This window comes from Eupeodes corollae, chromosome 2, assembly GCF_945859685.1.
Source record: "Eupeodes corollae chromosome 2, idEupCoro1.1, whole genome shotgun sequence".
Taxonomy (NCBI): Eukaryota; Metazoa; Arthropoda; class Insecta; order Diptera; family Syrphidae; genus Eupeodes; species Eupeodes corollae.
The window spans coordinates 127,795,228-127,819,378 of NC_079148.1; the positions used below are offsets into that span (position 1 = coordinate 127,795,228).

The 24,151-nt window shown below is 33.3% G+C and overlaps 1 protein-coding gene across 2 annotated transcripts in view; it reads right to left on the reverse strand.

The window, feature by feature from the left end:
* LOC129945332 (BAI1-associated protein 3) overlaps positions 1-9,565 on the reverse strand; it is a 169,719-nt gene extending 160,154 nt beyond the window's left edge. The window contains exon 1 of one of the 2 annotated variants that reach the window (XM_056055002.1): positions 8,418-9,565. The gene's annotated coding sequence lies outside the window, so the exon portion shown is untranslated. Of the gene's footprint in view, positions 1-8,161; positions 8,305-8,417 lie in introns of those variants that run through there. The other variant, XM_056055003.1, reaches the window with a different exon arrangement.
* Positions 9,566-24,151: the final 14,586 nt, after the last annotated feature.

Here is a 24,151-nt window from a genome sequence, read left to right on the forward strand (position 1 = left end):
ACAGTTCAAACCGACCTTAAGTTAAGTGACGCAAAAGTAATCACCACTGAAGAACAATTTGACTTGAAACCAATTTGTGAGGAAAACAGAAATATCATCAAAAAGTATCCAACATGTTCACATACTTGGCAGCAAAACTCAATTTCTCTGAACATATTAAAAAACATCTAAATAAAATAAAAAGATTTATTCACACTAACGATAAACTTTCTTAAAATAACATTCAAATAAAGTTGCCTCAAAACATCACCATAAATCCTTCTGCCATTAAAAAACCATCAAAATCTCCTAATTTACTCGCAAACAAATGTGTAAGGGGTCATGAATCATACTTAAAGAACTTGACTTTTAGCTCTCAATCCTCAATGGTAAATATGTGAATAAATATGTTGTCACTCGAAATATGTTAATTTTAATACAAATCAAGCTCACAATCAGACCTTAAAACCCAATTATATTTAAATTCAAACTAATTTCTCTCCTTTAAGGATTATGTCATTCAACAAGTTTTCATTATGTCGTCTTTTGATGATGCTGTTAATGGAGATGTTGATGCGAATGGTGGACGATATGGCAATGTCCTTGTTATAAAATACATCCCCCCTCTCCCATTCCAAGTTGACGACATAATCCTTGATAGTTTCTCAAATGGATGATGGATAAGTGATTTAATTTCTAATTGAGGACTAAACTTTTAAATTTCCTAGAGATAGTTTTAGTTAATCTAATTCAACAAAATAAGATTTAAAACAAAAACTAGTATATTTATAGTTATTTTAAACGTATAATCATATCGACAATAACAATATAAAAATTAACATAATGATGCAGAAAAAATATTGTAATTTTTCTCGTAAAATTTAATTATGTATGCGTCAATTGAAACTCTCTTATTGACTTTAATGAATTGGAAAATGAAATGAATTAATATTTTTATTGCACAATGTACACTTTATTTGTAGATGTAATTAATAAATACACCTACATTTGTTGTTGGTAGTTCATTATGTATAGTCCATTAATTCTTCCAGGAAATAATAAAGAATTTTCCGAACAAATCAAATATATAAACAGCTTGTTTGTAAATATGGAACCATCATTTATGATTATTTGATTGTATGAAAGCCATAAAGTAATAATATCAATATAGTAAAATTACATGAGCAGTTCAGGGTAAACTTAAAAATTGGTTTAAAAAAGAAAACAATGCCCCAACTCTTAAGAGGAATTTATAAACAATTTATTTATATGTTCTTAAGGAATGTGTTTCAAGAGTCTTACAGGAAAGTTCTTTCGAACACATATTGTTTAATTTTACGATCATGGATATTTTAAGCAAAATATAATTGTAATATTCTTTATAAGGACACTGTTTAGTTGATTATTCATTGCACACAAACTAAGGAACATTGGTCTCAGGAATAAATATTGTTTGATACATATTTTGGAAAGTATCCAATAAATTGCATAAAAAGCTGTTCTCTGTCGTGAAATTTGAAACATTAAACAATTTTTAGTATAACTTTTTTCAATTTCATTGAATTTTTACAAAACTACTAGCTGACCCGACAAACGTTGTTTTGTCATATAAATAATTTCTAGGGAATATTTTGTTAGTAATATATAACTTACTTATTGTAAGTGTGTAAGGATGTAGTGGATATAGCTATTTAAACGGTGACAAAATATTAAAATAACAAATCGCTAAATAAATTGTTTTAATTTTTTAAAATTATATACATATCGCTTATAGTTACAATACTACAAAAAAAAATATCAATCCCTTGATGCAACAGAGTGTACTATATTTTTTGTGATTTTATCCTTCGCCGATACAAATAAACTTTATGGTTTGCCCACTCGAGAATTGTCCGTGTGAAAACAAGAGCAGACAGACATCGTTTGGCCTTGAGAATTATTGATAGTCATTGCAAATTCCAATCCAATTGAAAATTGAAGACGTTTGGATTGAATTGGTGCATCTGTGGGTATAATATGGATTTGCGGTAATAATATATTTTCACCTCGGAATAGAATTCTGGCTTCGATAACATTTTTCATTAATTTTTGATTACTAATCGATTAAGTTGTGCGGTGGCAAGCCTGGTAAATCCAATGAGTTCAAAAACTCAGTTAGATAAATTACAGCTTCGGTAGCATCGCAAACTGTATCAATAGATTTGTATGACATCAAGTCTCCTGGTAACAAGTGTTGTATTTTGAAATAAAATTCGTTGACATGCACAACCTATGCTCCTAAAATTGCTCCTTCTGCCAGCCACCCATGTTTTGTCTGTGTACATCGGAAAATATCTGGTCAATGCGATCATCTTGCAAATCAATAATCGTGCAGAAATCGACTGGTAATTTTATGCATCCTTTTTTCCGTCTAAAGGTTGTTTTGAGAATGTTTCAGCTGATGGATCTTGAAGCATTTGAATACACATATTTACTTTCAGTTGTACTTTAAAACATTATGACACTGTGGCGATGATTTTAAGCACGTAGGTTTAACGCGGAATAACGTTAAGTGTTTGTATGAATGCCACCAAATAGATAGTCGTTCTTTTTTATATCTTTCAATGTCTTACGTAGGTTTAACGCGGAATAACGTTAAGTGTTTGTATGAATGCCACCAAATAGATAGTCGTTCTTTTTTATATCTTTCAATGTCCTGTTCATCGCCTCAAGCGAATGTTTATGTGCCATAGTGCATTCATCACAGATGATATTTTTACACTGTTTTAGCACTGTGGCCATTGATTGATGATTTTTTTTATATTGCACACCGAATCTTGGTTATTTTGAATATTTAGTGGCAATTTAAATATTGAATGAGCTGCTCTGCCTCCATCCAATAAAGTTGCCGCAATGCCAGAAGATACAACAGCCAATGCGATACCATTATTTGATTGTATTTCAGCAAGAATTAATTAAAAAATTTGAAAGTAGAAAGATGGGCGAGAGTATATTCGTAGTTCGACTTAAAGTAAATTTTGTATTAAAGATAACAACATCCAAAGATGTAGAAAGAACTTAAAGAAAATTGAGTGGGTGGTTAGTCAGATTTAAAAAAAATCGAACAATTTGGTTGACCCCAAATGTGTGTCGAACTAATAACGCTAGTGACTTTTTACATTAAACATTTTTACGTGGCATACATTCGAAAAAATCAATTTTTGTGAGTGAACAAAATTAATTAGAAATAAATAATAAAAAATTTATTTTGAAAAAAATCATATAAGATCCAAAATAATTGTATGCATAAATAAAACCGATTTTTAAATCTGTTTAATTTTTCATAAAAATCTGCATAAGTATCCTCTCAAAATCTCAAAAAAGGTTGTTGACAAATATGAAAGATAATAGCTTCAAACTAAATTTATCTTATAAAAACCATTGTTTTAAATAATTCGTTACATTTGTACATAAAATTTGTAAAACTGATTTTCGACTTAAATATCTCTAGAACAAATTTAGGTATTGCTTTCAAGATTGTTTTTAATATAAGGTAATTTACTTTAGAAAAATCCTATTGATATTTTTTTTTAAGAAATAAGAACTTTCAAAATTGAGGGTAACTAACATATCTCCGAAAATCCAAGTTATTTTATCATTTGCAAAATATTATTGTGAGCTTTTAGATAACTTCTTAGAAAAATCCACTTGTCAACCTCTCTTTTACAGCAAATCAAATCCTACAGAAACAAATGAAATCTGATGAAAAATGATTTTCGACTCCATTATCTTGAGAACAAATAAAGATATTGCTTTGAAACTTTTTCTATCTTACACAATATATTCTTATTAATATTTTGTAAGACTAGACACCCTGAAACGAATGGGAAATTATCAGTATCTGAAGAACCAATAAAGACATTGACTTTAGATAAATTTTGTTTCAGAGATAATAACAACGAAGGATGCACAAAGGACTTTGAAAAAAATGTAAGAGATATTTTTTTTTACTTATGGAATTTAAAAAAAGGAAATTTCTGTTCACCCTATACATCTCACGAACCAATACCAAAACCATAGCGACTTCAATTAACTAAATAAATATTATTAAAAAAATCAATTTACTTTATTTTTTAAGAAGTTGGTTCTAATATTTAATAAATTTAAACAAAAGCATATTTTATGGTTTTCTAAACAAATATAAAAAAAACTTTAAAAATACTATTGAAAACTAGAAAATGATTTTCGGCTCAAATATCGCAGAAATAAACAATTTCGTTGCCAACAAAATTATTCCAATTTATATTTTTATAAAATAAAAACAATAAAATATTTGTACTAGTATTATGTTAATATTTTAATAAAATTCAATTAACAGTTTATATTGTAAGAACCTTTTAAAAATACTACAAGAATTTGATAAAAAATGATTTTGGACTCCATTATCTCGAAAACAAATGAGCGTATTAATTTAAAAATTGTTTGATTCTACTCAAGATGGTCATGAATGTTACAAATACATTATGATTGCAATATCCTATGTGAACAACAAAAGCTAATTATAAGAAATATATTTCGAATTTTATTTGTAAGAAATATGAACCTGTATTTTTTATAATTAAACAGATTAAATAAAGACTTACTAAATTTGTATTGAGTCACTATAATTTTGTATTTACTTGAAAGTTATTGCAATAGGTCCCCATCTTGTCACCTCAAATATTTTGCTAACAGAAAGTCATGTTTCCTATAAAATTGTATGCAAGAACGTCAGGACAGTTTTGAAAGCTATAATTTTTCTTACAAAAAAAAAACATAAAAATGAAAATGTACCACAATACAACACAAAATTTGTAAAAACTGATTTTTGACTCAAAAATCTCGATAGCAAACAATGGCGTATCCAGAAGGGGTCGTAGGGGTTATGACGGAAGATAGTTTGTTTGTTTATTTTTAGTTAGTTTTTAGTTTTGAATTCCCTTTAATTCAAAACTAATCATTTTGCTTTAAGGAACATGATCCCCATTATATTTTGAATTATAAATTTTTTGTATATGAAAAAAATTTGTATTTTACTTCCTCAACTTTTGCTGCTAAAAGTACTACTTTTAATTGAAGACTGGACCAAGAACATAATATGAATCGGATATTCAGCTCTATTACAAAAACAGCACAAATTCATCAACATAAAGCTTATACAGTCAAGTTGTCTAAGTAAATATTTCATTTAAAGATTTGTTAGTAATTGAACGACAAATTGTCAATTTAAAAGTATGTGATTTTTTTTTTTAACTATCTCTAATTGTGTGTTATTAATTTGGCTTCTTTCTTCAAGAAAAACATATTTTGGTATTTCTCTAGAAGGGTATCCCTCATAGAACCTTCATTTTGTATGGTTTCTCAAGAACTAATGGACCGACTTTAATAATCTTCTTTCTCTTCAAGCTCTTGTCGATGATCAAATTGGTAATGATTTTTGATGATCAAAAATGTATTTTTTTTTATTTTAAAAAAATATTAATTTTGTTTGCAATACTTGACAAAGAAATTTAAATGTAAAATTTTTACTATAAGCAACTTATTTAGTGCTTACTAAAAATATTTAAGACATTAAAAATGATTTTCGAAAAAAAGTTAAATTTTTAAATCTTAAAATATTGAAAATATTTTTAAACAGACTTTTTGGAAGACATTAGCTTGTTCTAGCAACCCAGTCGTGCATTTAATTTCTTTTGAAATGATTTTCTGTTGAATACAAAAGATCTTAAAAATTTAAATAAATCTACTTTTGAAGTGAATTTACCTTAGATGCTCTAGAACTGAGATTTAAACACGAATTTCAATAACATAAATGTCCCAATAAAAGTACCACTTTTGTTAAACTAATGGCATAATATTATATTTATTGATATAAAAGCTTTGAATTTCTTGAGATTTGAAGTGAAAAGAGATTCTGAAACGTGTAATTTGTGAGTGCCACACAAACGTTTCTTTCCAAATTATTTGTTTACTTTATTTTTTTAAAATTATTTTTTAGAGAAATTATGTACTTTAATGCATCTATATCCTCAAATTCCAGAACCTCTATCTACAATTTTTAAGTTTTTTTGACCCTTTTAGGGTCAAAATACGAGTAAGGAGACTGATAGCGATAGTAACAATAGACTCCCGAAAATAAGTCAGACAGTTTTTCATATCAGATCGTCTCTTTTGAATTTTTGTAGCGCTCTTTGCATTAATAGAAATGGAAACAAGAAAAGTATATTTTATTTTTCGAAAAAAAGCTACGTTTCAAAACAAGCGTGAAACTATTGTGTTTTAGCTCTTAACTATGACATATTTAAAAAATGTCGGAATCTTGGAATGCTTTCATATCTAGGGAGTCATCCAAATTAAATAGTTATACAATACCTTGCTGGACAACAGTGTTCTAGAATAATTTGATAACTAAATTTGCCACTTCAGCAATTGAAATCTATAAATGTAAGTTTAAGATCCACTTTATGTTATTTAAATTTGTATGGCCTTCTTTACAAAACATTTAAGAACATTTTGAAGCGATGAGTAAAAACTCATCTAAGTGTGCGACCAAACACCACCTGCCCTCCCTGATTAAAAGTCTGGATGCACCCTTGATAGCAAATATAGATAATTATTTCTTTCTATATAATTCTCTATAATTTCCTAACTAAAATCCAATTAGTATTTTTTTGTTCGAAATACAAACCTTTAAAAATTGATTAAAGTCTGCTTTCGACAAAATAACTACGAAAAAACATTAAAATCAAACTTATTATACTCGTATCATATGCAAAATATTGTTTTTAACTATTAGAAAGTGTTTTTTAGAAAAAAACAAATTAACAACTTTTTATACAAAAAAACGAAGACATCCAAAACGTAGCCTCATTTACTTCCCACAGGAAGTTATTGTAATCGGTCCGATTTGCAAATTGAAAATTTCGGTATTTCTCTACGTTTCAAGGTCCCTAAAGTCTTAATAGAAGATTTCTAGAGAGATGTCTGTTTGTACATCTGTAGCTTCAAGAAGTTTTTTTCGGCGTCCATATATCAAGAACCTGGAGAGATATCGACTTCAAAAACATTTTGTTATACAGATAATAATGCAGAAAATCCAGAAAGGACTATCAAAAAAATTGAGTTTGTGGTTTTTTGCCAAAGCAATTTAAAAAAAAAAGTAAACATTTTCGTTTACCTAAAATATATCAGGAACCAATAACAAAAACGATTATATCTTCAAAATAATTGTATGCAACAAAGAATAACGTTTTTGACACCTGGTCCAACTTTGAGAAATTAATGTTTTCAGTGTTTAGTAAAATTTTGAGAAAAATCGAATTGGCAGTTTTTTTTTATTAAAAATACGAACCTAAAAAAAGCATTACTAAAAGAACAAAATAATTTTCGAATCATATATCTTTTCAAAAATTAAACATATTCATTTCAAACTAATTTCATCTTTTAGAAAATATTGTCTTCAATATTCAATACAAATTTTAAAATTCGACAGTCAGTTTTTCTCACAAAAATTAATATCTACAAAAAATAGTACGTAAAATTGGTAAAAATTGATATTCTAGTCTCAAAATCTCGTGAATAAATGAGCTTAATTTTCTTAGAAAAATGAAATCTGCATTTGTTTACATACAAAATAAAAACTTTCAAGAAATGCTACTAAAATTGGTAGAAAATGGGTGACAAAAATAGATTTTGTAATTAAACTGTTTCATTATATACAAAATATTTTTGGTAATTTTGTAGTAATCTTTTAGAGAAAACTTCAATGATAACTTAAAAAACACGCAAAAACAACAAAAAATTGATATGAAATGGTTTTTCACTCAAGTATTAGGAGAACACAAAATATTGTCATGAACCTTTTGTAAAAGTTAGCAAGACAAATCGACAGACGGGATGGAAAGTTATCAATGTGGCTCGCATCCCAGCCTCTTAGTAAAAATAAAGGTATCGACACCAAAATATACTAAATATTTAAGTTTAATTTCGGTTTAATAAAAAAAATCAATTCAAAAATTTTTTCACAACCTTTAAATCTTAAGGAAAATTCAATTTAATGAAAATTTAGCTTATTGCAAAAAAAAAAATTATTTTGAAGGACATCATTTGGAAATTAAAACATTCAATCCACTGAAGATTTGTACTTTTTAAAACTGCGACATACCTTCGTTAGCTTATTAAGTTAAATGTTCAAACTTAAGAATCACATCAAAAACAAAGTCCAATATTTAAAAACAAAGTCCTGTAAATTTCCCCTGCAGCACAAATCACAAATTTATTCCAATAATTTCACAACAAAGAACGAACAACTTGTACTGCTATTATAATTATTATTATTCTACTCAATGACTCCATTTCTTCATAAATTGAAAACCAATAGTTGCATCGAAAATACATACAAGTTAATTAAATATGCATACCTGAATCTATGTATACATCATTTTCAATACATGTAGTGCATATATCTCCAGCAACAAACACATTATTTATAAATGAGCTCAAAACACGCAAGCAAAATGGCACATTATTATTCCAATTCAAAAAACAACACAACAACAATAAAGAAAAAAGCAAAGGATGTGTTTGCTTTTAATTTCTGCTCATGTTCCTTGTAATTGGCTATTTCCGTTTTTTTTTTATTACCGTCTAAATGATAAACTTATACTTTTTTTACACAGAATCAAAACGAACAACAAAAAAATAATAACACCAATAAAGTGTTGCACGTCAATTAAACCAATTTATTAAATATTTCACTTAAAAAGGTTTTTTTTTCGTATTTTTAATTGAATTTCCGTTAGATGAACTTTGCGGGAGGAAGTGCACAGGATATTCTATCCTTTTTTTGTTTTATTTTGCAGAAACAGATCAGATACACAATATGCAACAGATTACGCTCATTCACATAATAAAATTTCACTTTTTTCTTCCCACACACATATTAGAACATTATTATCATTATTAGCAAGGACAATGTGTTAAAACTTGAGACGAATCCTTTAGCCCTCGTACACATGTAATTAGAAGCACTCGTTTGGATATAATGATATTATTTTTATCAACATCAGTAATTATGTGATTTTTTTTTAAATCCTTCCTTTAATACATTCGCAGCAGACAAATATATAATTAATTTCTTTAAATGGGTATAAGGACTCGCTTCCGACTAGACATGTTACATACACTTAAAGTTACAGGATATTAAGAGGATTTCTTTTGTGTTTTTTTTGTTGTTGAGAAAAGCTCGATTTAATATTACAATATATTGGGTGGATTTTTCTTCTTTCACTTTGTATAGTTTTGAAAAATTAAGGACGAGTTTTTATCTTTATGTGTTTTCAAAACATTGATTGGAGGATTAAGAATATACTGAGTAAAACACTCTTTAAATTTATCCTTTAAAGTCGATTTAAAATAACAACATAAAATCCTTTGTCTACTTTGATGGTTTGGAAAAAAATGTATATACAGATGGAAGAGTTCCCATTTTAAGGAGTCACCGTTTTCGAATCCCGATTAGGGTATAACTACTTTTTAAAAGAACCGTCACCGACCGAAGCTAACTGAATACTGAGCTTGATAACTGAAGCTTATTTCCTTTTTGTATATTTCTGATATCGAGAGTGATACCCCATATACTAGTCGAGTCGATACGAGTTGAGTATACCTTTAAAAAAAACATCCACATTCATTGTGAGTCCTCAAGAACTGTTATCACTTCCATACCATGGAATATAGACACAGGCGCTTTATCATTATTACTCTTTGTCCTTGGGCGGTATGGAGGTGGGTTTGGTTAGTCGGTTGGTTGTCGACATCATTTGGAAAAAGAGCTTTTTGGCTCATGGATGGTTAATACCTCCACCAGAACTGAATGAAATGTACAAATTATATAGACAGTATAGGACAAAAACTAAATCATACGAGACATACCCATCATCAGCACCCAGCAGAAGCAGAAACAGCAGCAGTAAAGGACTCTTTCATATCCTTTTGACTAGGCAGGTATGTAGGTGTATACAGAGATATACTGCACAGAAGGCACGGCGACGACGGCGGGTGTCGTCTTCGAGTATTATTTTGTAACCTGGTATGGTATACTCTACGCATTTACCCTACATATCTCACCATGAAACTACCAGGGCAGAGATTTTAAGCAAAAGAATGTATGAATGTCTGGGAATGGGCGAGGGGTTTTTCTTTTTGTTAACTTGTTTTGTTCCTGCTCATTTTTCGATGAGCGTATATATTCAGAGAAAATGAATTCGTATTGTTGTGTTATAGACTTTCTTTTTTTTATTATTTGCCCTAGAAAGAGACAAATTGCCTTTGCACCTTTAAAAAATATACGGACGGTTATAGTGTTGCCATCGAGTTTTTACTATAAATTTAGAAAATTAAAATTTTGGAAGCCTAGAGGAAATTCAGATTTTGAAAAATGTAACAATTTCACAACTATAATTTTTTTTGGATATTGTAATGGGACTGATTTGTCAAATTGAAAATTTTGACATTTCTCTACGTTTCAAGGTCCCTAGAGTCAAAATAAAAGATTTGTTCGCGACGTTTTTTCTTCGTCCATAGCTCAAGAATCAGAAGAGATATCGACTTCAAATAAATTTTGTTATACAGAAAATAAGACAGAAAGATGCAGAAAGAGCTCCCAAGAAAATTGCATGGGTGGTTCTTACCATAGCAGTTTAAGAAAAGGTGAACCCTAAAAAAAATCCAATTAACGGTTTTTTATAAATCAAAAACACTGGACAAATGTGTCACCTCGAAACTTTTACGAATACAAAATGATTTCATCTCCAAAACAATTTTGTGCAACGAAAAATAACGTTTTTAATATCTGGTAAGATTTTGAGAAAAATCAAATTGACAGTTTTTTTTAATAAAAAAATTAAAAACCTAAAAAACCATTACTCAAAGTTGTTAAAAATTGAATATCTTTTTTTTTTTAAATTTAAGTTTATATTAAAGCTATAACTACTTTAATCTTTTAAAAAATATTGTTTTCAACATTCAGTAAAATTTTGAGAACATCTAAGCTTTGTTTACAAAAAAAATAAAAACTTAAAAGAAAATAAACAAAAGTTGGTAAAAATTTACTGACGAATCAAATAGCTTTTCAAAAATTAAAAATATTGTCTTTAAACTTTTTTATTTCACAGAAAATTTGGTATAAATTGTTCTTGATATCTCTTAAATTAATTTCATTTATCCAATTTGTAAAAATTAAAGAGTGCTAATAAAATTTTTAAAAATTTGTTTCTGACTCAAAATCTATTTAACAAAACTAGATTTTCAAACTAAACTCTTTCTTTATATGAAAAATATTGTTGGGAATTTTAAAATTTGTAAGAATAATTCAATTGACAACTTTTTTAACCCAACACGAAAACCTACAAACTTTTAAGCAAGACAAATCAATCAACAGACGGGATGGGAAGTTGTCAATGTGGGTCACATTCCAGCCTCTTTTTTTGGAAAGAGAACTTTCAATCTGACGAAAAAGTCTGATTCGCCAAGTTGAAAGTTTACAAACAAAAAAATTTCCGATATCTCCATTGATATAACTTTTTCTGAAATATCTCCAAATATCTCAGATGCAAAAACCTTGCAATATCTCCTGAATAACAAACGAGAATGTATAATATAATAACTTGTGTGACAGAATTGTTGAATCCGATGAACAAAGAATAGAATCAAAAATATGTACAATAATAATATACCATTTTTCTGGAATATCTTCAAAACGAAAGAAAGGTATATTCCTTGTTTTCTTATATAAATCTTGATGATAAGTACCTTTGAACCCATACAATTGTGTGAAATGCCAAAAAACTGCAATATCTCGCAAATAACCCTCGACAATTTATAATATCTCATATGTTAAACATTATTTTGAAATAAAAATTGTTTCATGTTCCAAGAATTAATTTTGGGAGAATATGGAAAAAAGTCAGAGTCAGTTAACAATATCTCGTATCTCGTAATATCTCTAAGTCACAATAAGTGTTTTTTAAGTGTGAACTCAAAAATATCAAAAAAAACGACCTTTCAAATCTATTAACTACAAAAACCTCTTAATTCTGATATCTTCAAAATTGTGATGTCAAACAAATATTGTAATTTTTAAGAGGATTTTTAAATTTTACTTTTTAATAACTCTTTAAGCATAGTAAAAATTCAAACGACAATTTCTCTTCATAAAAAACATGGACACTTTAATTTTTCTCCATTTGGCAATACTTGACAAAAAAAAAGGAAGTTATTACTTCTCAATGAAAACAACCCTACCTGCTTGTTCGTAGAAAAATCAAGAACAAAAACAAAATTCGTTGATATCAGATTAATAGGGCTTTTCTTTCAAAACGTAAAAGCTTTTCGCTTATCAGCTAACCCTCTCTCTAAATCTCAATGCTGCTATCTGCTTTTTCTACCCCCAAAAAGAACAAAGAGAGCGAGAGTAAAGGACCTACCTACTTTTCTCATTTTCTCTACTGTCTGTGTTTATTACATTTTACAAACACTATTGCTCGAAGGAAGAAAGGAAAACAAAAGAAAAAAAAACCGAAAACATTCATCCTTTGGAGGAAATGGAAGGTAGGAAGGTGTTGCACCACCAAAGCACCCTCCTGTTGAATATATGAATGAATTTTCGAGGATGAACTTTCATCCGTCGTCTGGTACTCTCGAGAATGAAGATATAGGTAACTTGGTCAACAAACAATCTCTCCTTCTCTTCTATGTCTCTATAACCATTATGAATCGGGAGAAAATCATCTGAGAGCGGATTTTCCCGAAAAAGCTTTTCCACAATAAACAGCAGGCTGGAAAATGGTTGAGTGTTATTCTATTTGATTCGTGTGTGCGCGATTAAGCCTGGAATTTAAAGAAAAAGCTTGTTTGTGTCCAATTTTGACGATGACTGACGGTGTGGTGCGGCAACGAAGGTGATGGGTCGCCTTTATCCTTCAATTTGATATCACTCTTTGAAATTTCTAAAGGATCTGTCAGTAAATTCCAATGAAGTCTGTGTGTTGTGTGAGTGTATATTGGTGCGCGCTTGACCTATTTTTATAATCAAATATCCTTCAATTGACCCAATTTGAAGGTTCGTCCGTTACTTTTTTTTTTTGTTCCTTCCTTCTAATTACTTTTCTTCATTTGTTTTAACAACCTTCTGGAATTCAATCAGGGATTTTATTATCTTTGTCTTAGAACACGACACACAGAAAATAAAAGAAAACATTTTGTATCCTTTGTTTAAGTAGAAAAACTTAAAAATTAATCAATCGAAATGAAATATTTGAAATCTGATAAAAAGGATTATGAAACAAGGATAAAGGTGAATTTTTTTTTGTTATTACTTTTGTCATTTTCTGTTCTTGAAAACTTCTAGGCTAAAAATGTAGTGAAAAACCTGTCATCGGGCTTCTAGCTTTTAGCCTTTGTCTTACATTTTTATAGACATTTCGTGTTTATGGGCTTCATTTCATTGTTAGATCTCTGTGACTAAATATTATGATAAATTACAACAACAGAACATGATTAGGGCGGGCTTCTTTAAGGACGACGCATTCCTGGTGCGGGAACTCAGAAGGAAGCCTTTAAAGTTTATTGCAGTAATGTTCCACTGCTATTCATAAGTACGTCACGTTTGTTTATTTGTTTTAGTAAAATTCTTCCGTTGAGTTTGTTGACATAGGGATGGATATTAAAAATAAAAAATTGACGATGACAGGCGTCAGTAGTGGTGGCGTGGCGCCAACGACGGCGGTGGAAGTAATGTCTGATTGCATTAATTTTCCGTCTGAAGATGTTATCCTTGCGGCTAATCATGAATAATTGAATTTTCGTGACGTGGATGATAAAAGAAATACACAATAAACATATATACATATATAAACAGACAAATATGTAGGTGCGTATTGTACATATTTATTTTCAGGACCTACTATGTATTTATGTATAATGTTGTATACGTTTTAATATAAATCACAAGTAAGAATAAATAAATTGTATTTCTACCTATTACGGTGTGGTTAGGATAATTTATTTAAATTTAACATTAATGATATTCATGCTAGTCCTGTGCGGCTTGGATATAATCGTAATGATTCATTAGGAGCTTCATAAGTGATTTAACGAGGAAGAAGGAAATCTCCTTCTTCCTTTGCCTTTGAGACATTTGGTTGTAATTTTCGGTTTGATAATGCAGTTCCATTGTTGAACAAAAAAAAGCGCGTATCAAATCCTAAGTGAACCCCTCTTAAGTTTAAACGGTTGATATCAAAATGCAAAAAATATTAACTAGTTTATTGTTTGAAAAAGAACCTACAAAACTTTAAAAGTCCTTATAAAATTCCTCTATTGACATCAAATTCCTTTCTTTTTCTTTTCTTTTTTTATTTATTCAATCAGATTTCAGTTACAATAATATTTAATTTATCTCGACTTAAGATATGTCTGAGCTAGATAAAAATTGTTTAAATTTTGTATAATTCAAATACCTAGTATAACGGTTTCTTAATCTAGAAATATATTGCTCTAACTTTAGTTGCTTGCTCCCGACAGCTATAGCTGCTTTGTTCTTTACTGGCTGTTAATAACTTACAGACTAGAACTAAAACTAAACTTAAAGCTAAAAAAGAGGCTGGGATGCAACCCACACTGATAACTTCCCATCCCGTCTGTCGATTTGTCTTGCTTAAAAGTTTGTCTATATGTACTCTCTGCAACAAAATAGCTCCAAAACCGTCAATACATGCGTCTGTGTGAAGTTCAGTCAATGAATTGTGATCAAAGATTCGTAGTATGGGATTGGAAGGTAGAAGTCCTTTCAGTTGGTCCATCGCTTGCCGTCGCTCATTCCCAAGATAGAAAGGCGACTTTTTCCGGAGCATATCTGTAAGTGGTTAAGTAATTAATGAATATTTTTGTATAAATTTTCTAAAGAATCCACTAAGTCCCAAAAAGCTTTGAATCTGCTTGAGATTAGTTGGTTCTGGGAAATTTTGAACAGCTACAAACTTAAAGGGGGATGGTTGGATCTTACCATCCTCTATAACATGGCCCAGAAATTCCAGTTTTTTCAGTTTATTAGTAGGCCGTTTTCCTCTGCAGTCTGCAAAACCAATTTCAAGTTCCGCATACCCTCTGCTCTATCCTTACCTTTAATCATAAAATCATCGACAAAGATTACCACAATTTTCATTGCCAACAGTTCCTTGAAAACGTTTTTAATGAATCGCTTGCACAAACCAAATGGTGTTCGTACAAACTCGTATAAATCATTTCCGGTAGCAAAAGCTGTATATTTTCGCGACTCCTTTGCAACGGGAACATGGAAAAATCTATTGCGAAGGTCCAGCGTTGAAAATACCGATGAATCTGCACATTGAGCTGCTCTTCAATCAAATCCATAGGGAAACGATCCTTAACAATTTTTTTGGTGAGTCTCCTGTAGTCAATACAGACGCGCATGCTTCCGTCTTTTTTTTACCATAACTACTGGGCTCGCATATTCGGAAGTACTGGGAACAATAATACCATTAGCAAGCCATTCATTTACCTGTTTCTCCAACTCGGCCAACTCCTTCGGTGCCAATCTTCGTGGTTTTGAATAGACTGGAATTTCATCGGTAAATAATTTTGGTTTCTATTGGTGCCTGGACGTTTTTTCTCGGTTTGTAGTTCCTAATAAGATTAGTAATTTCAGCTCCATTTAGTTCCATTTCATCGACATCGGTGGTGTTCATGATTTCATGCACCGCCTTGTCTATGCCATCTTCATTTTTCGGAACCCATTTTGAAATTATTATTCCCTCGGGGCTTACTTGCAAGAATGCGTTTTCAAGAAGTTCTCGTCCGACAATAGTTTTAACTTGAGACGCTCCATCTGGAATAACATAAAACTTGGAAAAAAATGTGTGAGAATCAATTTTAAGTTGTATCTCTATAAAACCTTGTGGAACTATTTCCTGTCCGCCAAGACTAATAAGAGCTTTACAGGTCGCATTGAGTTGTGGCTTTTCTAAAATGAGATAAACTTCGTTGGTTAGAATATTTAACGAGCTACCAGTGTCATTCAAAGTCTCAAAGTTTTTATAATTTATAGACACCATTTTGTTAAAATTGTCCCCATCACGAACAGCACTTGAATAACTTTGTTGCTCTTTTGCAATTACCTGCTTGTTTCCCGATAGGTGAAGTTTGGCCAGGTGCGAAGCTCGAGGTTGTCGCTGTGGAAGACATTCCTAGCAGACCTAGAGCCCGCATCTGGATACCGATCGAACCTGCTGGTATCGAGGACATTCTCGAGATGGTCAAAGTGTGCAACCCGTCCCTTCCGACGCATAACTGGAAAATAGCCAAGCTAGAGGAAGTGAAGGGTCTTTATAGGAGCGCCATTGTGGTACTCAATAAAGAATCCTTGGCTCCTCTAGCCCTAAACGAGGGCTCCATAAACTATGGTTTCGAATCCATTAAAATTCAAATTTATAAAAAGATGAGGTTAACGCGGAAAGCGGGCCTCCAAAAACTACCGAAGTTGAACTAGCGGTTGGTGAACCTGGGACCCCGTCTTCTCTCCTAACAGAGGGTGACGATGCACCCTTGTCCCCTCCAATCGCGACTGCACCCTCTACAAAAGTCGTGGACAGTCTATCCTTAATGGAGACTGAGGACGAACTTAACATGATCCTTCTGAGCGAGGACGAACTCTTGGGTTCATCCTCAGACTCAGAGGATCAGAACAAAACCGTGGTGGAGGTTGATCTGCCTAATTGAAGCCAAAATGCTGCAGTGAGTACAGATTAATCTCCAACACTCCATAAAGGCCTCGGCCTCACTTCTTCTCCGTCTGGCGAGTAACGGGGAAGACATTGTCCTGATCCAAAAACGTACGAACGTACGAACGTACGAACGTTCGTACACACGCACGCACAGACATCTTTCTAAAAATCTTTTATTTTGACTCTAGGGACCTTGAAACTTGGAGAAATGTTAAAATTTTCAATTTGACAAATAGGCCCCATTACAATAACTTAATAAAACTAAACCGTAATAGATTAAGGTACAGGCAAAAAGCAAAGAATAATCTTCTGATCACCCATAGTTCAGCAGTTGCCTGAGCCTTGACCCACTTCCGGTTAAGAATAAGACTAGTCAAATTGCTATCTATTACATTATCATAGAATATTCTGACAATTAATATTTAAGATTTTATGTTAATAACATTTGTGCATGTAACTTTTTTTTTAATCAACCTCTATAATTCAAAGGAGATGCCTTTCCATAGAACGGAATTCGGCCTTAATTTGTATCTGGTCTTAAAAGAACGATTGACCCCTCGTTGAGACAATTGAACCGTGAAAGTAAAGGTAAAAGTTGTCATTAACACTGTCAGTGGTGTTCGATTCTATTAGTGGGTTTGAATGAGACATTGTGCGCTCTATCCTTTTCAAAAATAGGTCTGATTGGTACTGCATGATGGGTGATACTTGTGTTGAATCGTAAATTGTTTTTTTGGAATACCATTTTTTATTTGGTTTTCTAAAAAGTCCACAGGATCTGTCGTTCAAATTTCTCGAATTCTTTGGCAACTGTTGGTGATACGGTAAACCAAGTGCAGAGTCCGCACGTAAGAATGGGTCTTATTCATAGAATGTTGGTGTTTTTGTTTTTTGCAGGAATTTCGAGTTAAAAAGTATTTTTATTGAACCATCTGCCATTTTTCCTTTTTTTATAATCATCGTTCCATGTTTATTAAAGATGAATCGGTTTTGAAAATTGAGGCCAAAATAGTTGTTTCTGAGCGTAAAGGTATTTATTATAAGGTTAAGAGATTTACTCTCTTTAATTGTAAGATAATGTCCTTTTCCGCTCGCATTTTTAAAGCAAGTCAATCCAAATTTTTTAGGGTTAATTTTTTGTCTTCATTTCTTAAAATAATTGTCCACAAGTGGTCTTGCTTTATTTTGTTAAGGGCTAAGGTTGGTCGAACATCATTTGCGAATACAATTGAGTCATCAGCATTGTGAATAGAACCCGCTTCATCCGTTGTGGGATATGAAAAAGGGAAATTATGTACAAAGATATTAAACAAAAGTGGGCCTAAAATAGAACCTTGAGCGACGCTTGTATTAACGGGGAAAAAGGGGTGTGTTCAGAACCTATATATATTGCAGAAGTTCTGTTAGTGAAAAAGTGGATGAGTTTAAAAATAAGACCAAAGTGCTAAAGCGAATCGAACGCTTTTTCAAAGTCAATATCAAAGCACACTGTACACGTTTTATTCCTAAGATTGTGAACTACATTATCTTGGAAAAGAAGCAATGCATGTTCAGTGGATTTACTTTTTTTAAAACCAAATTTCAATTTGAAATGGTGTTTTCATCTTCACTTACTTACTTACTTACTTAAGGTGGCGCTACAGTCCTGTGTGAACTAGGGCCTCACCCAACAAACTTCTCCATCTAGCTCGGTCCCTAGCTAGATGTCTCCAGTTTCGCGCTCCAAGTTGGGTGAGGTCACCTTCCACTTGTGCGCGCCACCTGATCCGCGGTCTTCCTCTACTGCGCTGTCCTGTGGGTGCGGATTCGAAGACTTTCCGGACCGGAGCATTGGTTTCCATGCGCTCTACGTGACTCAGCCATCTTAGTCGTTGGACTTTTACTCTTCTTGCTAAGTCTACGTCGCTGTACAGCCCGTACAGTTCGTCGTTCCATCTTCTCCTCCACTCCCCTTCGATGCATACGGGACCGTAGATCACACGAAGAACTTTTCTCTCGAAGCGACCCAAGGTGCTTTCATCCGCTTTTGTCATGGTCCATGCTTCTGCACCGTATAGCAGGACGGGGATGATAAGGGTCTTATATAGCAACACTTTGGTCCCTCGAGAGAGGACATTACTACTCAATTGCTTTCTTAGTCCAAAGAAACAGCGGTTAGCAAGAGTTATTCTGCGTTTGATCTCAGCGCTAGTGTTGTTTTCTGCGTTTACAGCGGAGCCTAGGTAGACGAAGTCCTTGACTACCTCAAAGGTACGTCTGTCGATTGTGACGTTTTGACCAAAACGTCGGTGTTGTATGTCCTTTCTAGACGACAGCATGTACTTTGTTTTGCCCTCATTAACCGTTAAACCCATTTTTGCCGCCTCTGCCTCAATACTCACAAAAGCCCCATTGACATCACGCTGAGTTCTTCCGATTATGTCAATGTCATCAGCATATGCCAGTAATTGGACAGACTTTTGAAAGATAATGCCTCTAGTGTTGACGTGTGAGCTCTGCACTATTCTTTCAAGCACGATGTTAAAAAAATCGCATGACAGCGCATCACCTTGTCTAAAACCTTTTTTGACATCAAAAGGTTCTGTTAAATTGTTTCCAACCTTTATGGAGCAGCGTGAATTCTCCATGGTCATCCTGCACAAACGGACGAGTTTGGCAGGGATGCCAAAACTAGACATGGCTCTATACAGCTCGTCCCTGTAGATGCTGTCATATGCGGCCTTGAAATCGATGAAAAGATGGTGGGTGTCGATTTGGTGCTCTTGAGTTTTTTCCAGGATCTGCCGTAATGTGAATATTTGATCAACTGTGGACTTTCCTGGTCTAAAACCACACTGATAAGGACCTATCAGGTTGTTGACGATGGGCTTTAGACGTTCACATATTATGGCAGAGAAGATTTTATAGGCGATGTTAAGTAGACTTATTCCTCTATAGTTGGTGCAGTTTAGAGGGTCTCCTTTTTTCAGGATCGGGCAAACAATACTGAGGTTCCATTCATCGGGCATGTTTTCTTCCGACCATATCTTACAGATAAGTTGGTGCATGCTCCTAACCAACTTATCTCCAGCTGCTTTAAAGAGCTCGGCATTCAAGCCATCTGCTCCAGCGGCTTTATTAGACTTCAACTTAGATATGGCAATCTTTACTTCGTCTAAGTCGGGAGGACGGGATTGTTGGCTTTCGTCGTCTATATCGAATGGGTCATCCTGCCTGACAGCGGGATTCAGTTCTTCGTCGCCGTTATACAGTCTGCAGAAGTGGTCCTTCCATATCCTCAGCATTGACTGCGGTTCCACTATGATGTTTCCACTTTCGTCTTTGCAGCCTTCGGTTCTAGGTTTATGTACCTGTGAATTTCAATTCACCTGTTCATAAAACTTTCGAACCTCATTCCTGCTTTTATACCTCTCAACATCTTCGACCGCACGCTTCTCATGCCCTCTCTTTTTCCTTCTGAAAAGTCGGCGTTCCTCTCGCCTCTTCTGCTCATAGAGCTCACGAGCAGCTCTCGTCCTTTTATGCAGCGCCGCTTTGCGTGCCTGTTGTTTGGCTGCATTTGCCTGCCGACATTCCTCATCAAACCAGGGGTTCCTTGTTGGTGGCTGTTTGAAACCCAGCACATCAGAGGCGGCTTCTCTGATTGCATCTTGGCAATGTTGCCACTGGTTTTCGATACATTGTGTTGGCGGCAGAGAACTTCGAGAGAGGTTACTTGTCACTCGGTCGGAAAAGGATTTGGCGATCTCTCTCGATTGTAGCCGTTCGACGTTGTATCTTCTCCCAGCACCTCCCTGTTTTGCCTTGGGTCTGGAAATCCGAAGTGCTACCCTGGCTACAACGAGGTAGTGGTCCGAGTCGATGTTAGCTCCTCGGAAAGTTCGTACATCCATAATGCTGGAAGCGTGTCTGGCGTCGATCGCAATATGGTCAATCTGTCTGACGGTACATTGATCTGGAGAAGTCCAAGTTCCTTTGTGGATGTTGAGGTGTGGAAAACGCGTACTGGCTACCATGACGTTTCGCCCCGCAGCAAAATCTATGAGCCTGAATCCATTGTCGGAAGTGTTGTCGTGCAGGCTGTTTTTCCCGATTATTCCACCAAAGATGTCTTCCCTTCCTAGCTTGGCATTAAAATCGCCCAGGACTATTTTAATATCGTAGCTAGGGCACTGCTCATATGTTTTGTCTAAGAGCTCGAAGAACATATCTTTGGTGTTGGCGTCTTTCTCTTCTGTGGGGGCGTGCGCGCATATCAGGCTAATGTTGCCGAATTTAGCCTTGATGCGTATGGTCATGAGGCGCTCATTGATGCACCTATAGCTCAAGACTTCTTGCCTAAGTCTGGCTCCAATGACGAATCCGCATCCAAATAAGCGCTGTTGGTTTTCGTGGTAGCAGTCACCATAGTAAATATCGCAGTTTTTCATCCTCTTTTTGCCCGGCCCATCCCATCGTATTTCCTGGATGGCGGTGATATCTGCTTTATATCGTTCTAGGGCCTCCGCTAATTCTTCGGCCGCACGTGGTCTGTTAAGGGACTTAACATTCCACGTGCATATCCGAAGTTCGTTGTCCTTTATTCGTTTGCGTTGGTTGTCAACAGTAAATCTGTCCGTATCCGAGGCTTGTTGGTGCTTCGCAACTTTGAAAGCTTTTACGTGGCCAGGAAGTCACCCCGACGCATTCATCTTCACAGAAGGTGTTAAATGGATTAGCCAGCACCCGTTCAAAAAGCCTACCGATGTTGGAGAGAAGCGAGATCGGTCGAAAGCTGTCAACCTCTCGACTTGCCTTTTTCTTTGATATTGGTAAGATCTTTTACTATTTCCATGATGTTGAAAAGTAACCATTATTAATGCACTGGTTAAATATAATTGATAACACAGTGTGCAGAGAGAACGGGCATTTTCTAAAAATAAAATTTGAAATGTTATCAATTCCTGATGAGTTTTTGCTATTAAGCGATGATCTATAGACATTGACAACATTTGGAGAAGTGAACGGTAATGTTCCTTGAGAACAGGCAATGTAATTTGATGAAAATGTTGTCAAAGTTTCAGAGTTAGTTTCTCTTAACAAATTTACGGTGGAGATCACTTCATTTTCAAAATTAGGGTCATCTGTCGCTATTTCGGAATAATTAGTGGAGTAAAAGTCCTTAAATTCACTTAACTTGGACTGTGTGTCGAGTTCTTCTCCGTTGTGTAGAAGATTCTGATAGGGAATATCTATCCCGCAAAATTTACTACCCGTGACCCTATCAATTTCTTTTAAAGCATAAGGTGAAGGCGTAATTTAACTCACTCTGGATTTAAAAGAATTAATAAGATCGAGGTTTACATTTTCCCTAATAATTTTACTTATACAATGAATTTTTGAATGGAGTTCACAATATTCAGTATTTACTCTATTGAGATAACTAAAGTAAAGTCTTTTGAGTTTTCTATGCCATAATTTACGTAGATCAATAAATTTCCTTGTAAGTTCTGAAATACATTAAAATTTATGATTATATGCGTTTATTAGTTGAGAGTAACAGTGATTCGTGAAGACTAATTTGAAATGCCCTCTAGTTACTGTTTTTGAAGCTTCTGTATGAGGATATAATACAAATAAGTCTAAATAAGAGTTAGTTGTAGGATAAGTTGGTTTGTCTGATGGTATAACGTCAAGGTTTAAGTATGGCCCGTTGTAAAACCAATTATTTAAAATATTTCCATTACTATTGTGGATATTATCACCCCAACTGGAATGACGAGCATTAAAATGTCCACCAATTAACGTCATCAAATTTAACGATCATTTTGGTTTTCCTATTATTCGTTAATGAAAAACGGTTTTATGAATCTGTTTCCGTCCGCAATGCTGTTTAAAAGCTTGTCATTTTAATTGAATCATTGTTTAATAATTTGTCTATATATTGTTGTTCTACAATTTTTGGTTTTGTTGCATTCCACATTCTCGAAGTGCTTATCAAGAAAGAATCTCTATACTTTACAGTACGCCCAAAATTGAGCTCAAGAGTATACTCGCAAGTGCGATTATTACGGCTGAATAGTTTAAGGGGTTGAATGCAACTCGCTAATTCGACAGAATATTGTTTGTAAAAATATCGATAAAACAAAAAAAGGTATGAAACATTGCTGCGTTGTTCTAGTGATTTAAATGTTTCGATTATAGTTCTATCGCCCATCATTTTTAAAGCCTTTTTTTATTCTATCCAATATAATTTAAACTTGTTTTAGGTGCAACTGCCCAGTTGTGCGAATTATATTCAAGCTTTGAATGAATAAAGGCTTTGTTACAGCTAGATCAGAAGGGGTGACAAATTTCTTGCAAAATTTAAGCACCTGGCAGCATTTTTGGCAATATCAAATACATATGTGATCATTCCATAAAAGTTGATTTGTGATACACCTACCAAGTACTGACAGTTGATTAGTTTCTTGGATGCAAGTTTCAGACCATCGAATAAAACTTGTTTGAACGTTTAGAAAGGTCATTTCTAATCCAACAAAGAAGAGATTCAAGAATACCAAATGCATACGTATTTTCGACAAGAGAGCGTAATGCCAAACTCTATCAAATGCCTTTGAAATATTAAGTGCAATAATCTTACTTTCTCCAAAACGATGTAAAGATTTGTTCCACTTTTCGGTGAGATAAACCATGAGATTATCAGTGGACCTATTGCAACGAAATCCATAATTCCGGTTATTAAGAAGTTTCCGTTCTTTAAGATATTTCTTAAGTAGAAAATTGATCAGCGTTTCATGACCTTGGAAAGAAGAGACGTGAGTGCTCGGAAGGGACGTGAGTGCTTGGAAAGAGACCTATAGAAGAAAAGATGGAAAAGTTTACGCAGTGGTTTTGCCAGCGTTGAAGAACACCTCTTTAGGGGAGATACTATCCGCACCAGTGGATTTCTGTATGTCAAGGTCTTTCACTACTCTTGGAACTGCACGAGCGCGAAAAAAGATTCGTCATATAGAATCGTTTACTCTCTCAAAAACAGGAGGACTCATGACAATTTCCGGTAGCATCGAATTAACAGCAAACTGTGCTGCAAGCAAATATGCTTTATCAATCGATAAATCTAATAAATGACGTTCAAATTAAATTAAAGAAACCATTTCTTGTTCCTTTGATGTTTGTTGTTTTGCTTGATTAATAATCATTGGTTTTTTCAATCCATTTAAAACTTTTCAGGATATAAATGTCTTTATAGCCATATTATAATTACAAGTTAAATCCAAAGACTCTTGTATGAAATTGTATAAAGTTAATAAGTCTCTGATCAAAACAGAAACAAAAAAGTTCAACAGCAAAATTTTGAAATGCTTCTGCTG